The sequence below is a fragment of the Oryx dammah genome, unplaced genomic scaffold (assembly GCF_014754425.2).
Source record: "Oryx dammah isolate SB20612 unplaced genomic scaffold, SCBI_Odam_1.1 HiC_scaffold_14, whole genome shotgun sequence".
Taxonomy (NCBI): Eukaryota; Metazoa; Chordata; class Mammalia; order Artiodactyla; family Bovidae; genus Oryx; species Oryx dammah.
The window spans coordinates 804,539-810,379 of NW_024070198.1; the positions used below are offsets into that span (position 1 = coordinate 804,539).

Consider the following 5,841-nt stretch of genomic DNA (forward strand, 5'->3'; position numbering starts at 1 on the left):
CATTCGGGCTTGCTGGGTGTCTTTACCTCCCATTCGCCAATGTCCCATGATCCCACAGCCAGAAGACAAAGGTCGAATTCCAAGTCCAGCCACCAGGTGTTTTGGGGATGAATGGTCAAGGTGGAGTTAATTATTTCTCCCGTAGTTGCACTTAGAATCATCCAAGTCAGGTTCATTGGTTGCTGAGGGTTAGCGGCAGCACAAAGCCATAGAGACAACAGTATAAACAGTACTTTTATCATCTTTGTAGCTTGAGTTTGAGTGGATTTGTTTTGTCCAGCTTGGTCTTCCATTGGGGGAGGAATTCTTCCCTTAGGGCGAACAGGTCCGCAGGCCGTACGTGGGTGTAGTGAACCCAAGTAGATATGCCGTCAACCTTGAGAGCAGTGGGTGTCATCAAGACAACTAGGAAGGGCCCTTTCCACCTGGGCTCTAGGGTCTCTTGACGATGGCGGCGCATGTACACCCAGTCTTCTGGCCGGTAGCGGTGGGGTTCATGTGGGCCTGATTCATACAATGCCTTGAGCCTCTTCCACATGTCCCTGTGGGAGTATTGTAAGGACCAGAGACAAGAGAGTAATCTTTGATCATCTATCTCTTTTAGCACCTCTGTTTTTAGGTTAGGAATTATTGGGGGAGGTATCCCATACATAATTTCGAAGGGGGTAAGTCCCAGTTGGTAGGGGGAGTTTCGCACCCGGTATAGGGCAAAGGGGAGGAGAGCCACCCAGTCCCCGCCAGTCTCAGCAACTAGTTTTGTTAATGTTTCTTTGAGTGTTCTATTCATCCTCTCTACTTGTCCTGAGCTCTGGGGCCTATAAGCACAATGCAACTTCCACCTAGCCCCCAAAGCCCGGGCTCTACCCCCTGGCTTACCTGAGATACGAAGGCTGGCCCATTGTCCGACCCCACCTGCACAGGAAACCTGAACCGTGGCAAGATGTCTTCAATCAGCTTTTTGGCCACCACCTGTGTTGTTTCTCTCTCGGTGAGGAAAGCTTCTACCCACCCTGAGAAGGTATCTATGAATACTAGTAGATATTTGTATCCATATTTACCCGGTTTTACCTCAGTGAAGTCCACCTCCCAGTATGCTCCTGGCCGACTCCTGCATTCTCTAGACCCGTGGTTGGCTGGATAACAGGCAGCGTTGGTGAGCTGGCAGGCCTTGCAGGTTGATATGATATTTTCTATTGTTGATCTGACGTCTCTCATGGTAATCTTGGCATGTCTATAATCAGGTCCTGCATCTTGTGGGTTCCCAGGTGAGTGGCGTGATGCATCCTCAGTAACACCTGCTTTCCTAGTTCCTCCAGGAGGATCAGGGAGCTGTCTGCTGCCCGCCACCACTCGGCCAATTGTTGGGTCATATGCAAACTTTTTATCCAGTCTAAGTCTCTTGGTGAGTAGTTGGGTAAAGCTGACAGAACAGGGCTCCCGGGGTCAGGCAATTGAAGGATGGCTTATATCACGGTGCCCTGGGCTGCATCTTGGGCTGCTTTGTCTGCCAAATTGTTTCCCTTTGAGGTCAGGGTGTCTGACTTTTGGTGTCCCGGGCAGTGTATTATGGCTAGTTTTTTAGGCAACCATAATGCCACGAGGAGGGTTTTTATTTCTTCTTTATTTTTGATCGTTTTACCCTCGGCTGTGAGGAGGCCTCTCTCTCTGTAGATGGCTCCATGTATATGGGCAGTAGCAAAGACGTATAGGCTATCGGTAATGATGTTAAGCTTTTTGTTGTTTCCCAACTGGAGGGCTTTTGTTAGGGCGATTAGTTCAGCCCTTTGAGCCGAAGTGCCCGGAGGTAGTGCTTCTGCCCACACGATTTGGGTTTCTGTGGTTACGGCTGCCCCTGCATACCTGAGCCCATCTCAGATGAAACTGCTTCCATCCATATACCAGGTAACTTCAGCATACGCTAGAGGGCGATCTTGCAAGTCCTCTCGCGTTCCACGTACCTGGGCTAGTATGTTGCTGCAGTCATGGATTGGGGCTTCCAAATCCGGGTTAGGAAGCAGTGTAGCCAGATTGAGAGCAGTAGGCTGCAGAAAGATGATTCTGGAGGGCTTTAGCAGCAGTCCCTGGTAGTGGGTCAGCCGAGCGTTGCTGATCCACCTATCTGGGGGTTGTTTTAGGACGCCCTCAATGGCGTGGGGTTGGTGACATGCAACTCTTGCCCCAGCGTCAGTTTATCTGCATCCTTGACCATTAGGGCCACTGCCGCAATCATGCGGAGGCATGGGGGCCAGCCTGACGCCACGGGGTCTAGGGGTTTAGAAAGTAAGCCACCGGCTGCTTCCAAGGTCCCAGGTGATGCACCAGTACCCTCTTTGCCGCTCCTTGTTTTTCATCTACGTACAGGAGAAAGGGTTTTGTAACGTCAGGCAACCCTGGGGCGGGGGCTGACAGCAGGGCCGTTTTAATAGTCTTGAAAGTGGTCTCCATCCGCTCTGTCCAACTGAAAGGGGTGGTACTTTTTGTGGCTTCATATAAGGGTTTAGCCAGTTCTGCATAATGTGGGATCCAAAGACGGCAGAACCCAGCAGACCCCAAAAATTCTCTCACCCCTCGAGGTGAATCTGGGGTAGGGATTTTGAGTACCGTCTCCTTTCGTGCCTCTGACAGCCATCTCTGTCCTTCCTTTAATACATACCCTAAGTAGGTGACCTCTGGTTGGCATATCTGAGCCTTTTCAGCTGAGGCTCAGTACCCTAATTTTCCAAGGGTCCACAATAGTTCTCGGGTGCCCATAAGGCAAGTCTGTTGGTCCTTTGCTGCAATTAAGAGGTCATCTACATATTGTAACAAGGTTAGTTGGGGGTGTTGTTGTCTGAACTCACCCACATCCTCATGGAGGGCCTCATCGAAGATGGTGGGAGAATTCTTAAATCCCTGTGGCAGCCGGGTCCAGGTCAGCTGGCCATTGATTCCTTCTTCCGGGTCAGACCATTCAAAGGCAAAAAGGTCCTGGCTCTTGGATGCCAGGGGGAGGCTGAAGAAAGCATCCTTTAAATCTAAGACCGTATACCAGTGATGGTCTGGTGGGAGAGAGCTCAGGAGGTTGTATGGGTTCGGCACTGTAGGGTGAATGTCTAAAACTCGGCGGTTGACTTCTCGTAAATCCTGCACTGGCTGATAGTCATGAGAATTTGGTTTTTTGACAGGGAGCAAGGGGGTGTTCCAGGCCGACTGGCAGGGTCTCAAGATTTTCTGGGCTAGGAGCCTGCGGATATGGGGGGTGATCCCCTGTCAGGCCTCCAGGGTCATGGGGTATTGTCGGACCCGGATGGGGTCAGCCCCTGGCTTAAGACCTACGTATACAGGAGGGCGGTGTTCAGCAAAACTGGTTCCCCCTGTCTCGGCCCATGCCTCAGGGAATTCATCTAGCCATTTTCGAATATCTACCGGAGGCGGTATAGGTTTCTGGTGCAGCCGATATTCATCTTCTAATTGAATGGTCAGTACTTGGATCGGTCTGCCCGACTGGTCGAGTATTTTAGTTTCCCCTGGGAGGAAATGGATCTGGGCCCCCATTTTGGTCAACAGGTCTCTTCCCAACAGAGGGAAGGGGCATTCCAGAATGACCATGAAAGAGTGGGATACCCGGCCCACACCCAAGTCCACTGATCTTCGGGTAGTCTATTGGTATTGTTTCTTTCCAGTATTCCCTTGCACCCAAGAGGTCTTTCCGGCCAGTTTTCCCTGGGGCTCTAGCAAAACTGAATATTGAGCCCCCGTATCGACAAGGAAGTCAATTGGGGTCCCCTCCACTCTTAGGGTTACCCTGGGTTCGGGGAGGGGCACCTAACCCTGTCTTCCCTAATCGCTCAGTTCTTCGATGGCCAGGATGGGGGTCTTTAGTGGTCCCCTCTTTTTCTTAGGGCATTGCTTGGCCCAATGTCCTTCCTCTTTATAACATGCACATTGGTTCTTTCCTAATGCTGGTCGCATAGGGGGAAGGGTCTTACCTTCAGCAGCCAGGTGGCACAACTGGCGCTCCCTCTCTCCCGAGTCAGGAACTGTTGCAGCCAGCAGGATGCGTGCTATGTTACAGGTTTGGCGATCTGCCACTTTGGCTTGCTTTTCCTGGGGGTTTCTCGGGTGTTGTAGACTCTTTCTGCTACTGTTATTAAATCCTGGATACTCTTTTCACCCAGGCGTTCAAGTTTTTGTAACTTCTTCCTAATGTCGGGAGCCCCTTGGTTGACAAAATGCATTATCAAAGCAGCCTGAGTGCCTTCTGCTTCTGGATCCATGGGGGTGTATTGTCTAAAGGCCTCCATTAGCCTCTCCAGGAAGGCTGCTGGACTCTTGGTGGGGCCCTGCTGAACATCTCCCACTCTGGCTAGGTTAGTAGGTTTCTGTGCAGCTGCCTTAAGCTCCCCCAAAAGAGTCTGGTGGTAGACCCGGAGCCTCTCCTTACCTCGTGCCGTATTGTAATCCCAGTCAGGTCGTGATAGAGGAAAAGAGATGTTAATTTCCTCTATATTAGTGGTGGGTTCTCCATTTGCCCCTGGGACCCTTTTACGGGCCTCATTCTGTATTCTCTCTCTCTCTTCTGCGGTGAAGAGAATCTGGAGCAGCTGTTGGCAGTCGTCCCAAGTGGGCTGATGAGTAAAAAGCACAGTCTCTAGAAGGTTAGTTAGGTCTCTAGGGTTGTCTGAGAACTTAGCATTCTGGGATCTCCAGTTATATAGGTCACTAGTAGAGAAGGGCCAGTATTGATGAGGTTGGTTTCCTGCCTCATCGTGGGGGCCGGCCACTCATAAGGGGAGGGCAACCATTGAATCTGCCGGCCCCTCCGGGGACCTGGATCGCCAATAGCGAGTATTTTGTGCGCCCCCCCCCCACCCTGTGTTTCGTCCCTGGGTGAAGGAATATGGGGGGCCGGTGGCAGTTCGGGTGGTTGGTAAGGGGGAGGAAAGAGAAGTTCTTCTTCTGTTCCCCCCTGCAAGATAGGGTATAGCAGCGCCGTTGGTTCAGATTCCTTGGGATTCTTCAGGTTTTTTCCTACACGTGTCACCAACACCTGAGCGGTAGAAAATCCCTGTCGAGGCAAAAAAGGTTTTACCCAAGAAGAGGGGTGCAATATTATATTTTCCCATACTATGATATAGGGAACTTGGTCAGGGTGTCCGATCCGCGGTCCGAAGATGATATCCCGGACTCGGTGTACAGTTCCCAAGTCGAAGGTGCCTTCTGAGGGCCAGCCTACATGGAAAGTCGGCCATTCTGCGGTGCAAAAAGTGATTAATTTATTCCTTTTAATTTCTACACTGAGGTCATGAGCACGCATCTTGACCTCCTTAAAATTATCAGTAACCAAGGATAGAGGTGTGGGGCTAGAATGGCGTTGCCCCATTGTCCCGGGATCAGTCAGATGTTTGTAAATCAACACAGACTATACAAACAGCCACACAAACAGACAGAGAGACAGGAGAAATACACCTCCGGGAGTCTGGAGGTAAAACCGAACGACGACAGCCTGCGGCCGTTCAGCAGGAGCGACCCACTGTCGTCTACAGAGAACAGGGGCACTCTGTCCCCCCAAGCCGGGGTCGGGGACGTCTCCCAATGACCCCCACCGGTGACTCCCTGGCGCGTCCACCTGAGTCGTATACCAGTCTCAGAAACCAGGCCTACCAGGAGTGAAAAGAAAGACAGAAAAAAGCTTACTGGCTGCAGATGACTCTCCAGATCGGTCTTCCTGTGGAGCCGGTGGTAGATCCTGGACGAGCCCCCAAATGTGCCCAAGTCGCGAAATCTCCCAATGACCACCAGGGAGCCAATATCCGATGCAAAAGCAAGAGAGTTTTTATTGCCAAGCTCGAGCTGGGGCTC

General features: G+C 51.4%; 1 pseudogene; it reads right to left on the reverse strand.

Moving 5' to 3' along the window:
* Window positions 1-238: 238 nt before the first annotated feature.
* Window positions 239-5,362, reverse strand: LOC120873979 (annotated as a pseudogene).
* Window positions 5,363-5,841: the final 479 nt, after the last annotated feature.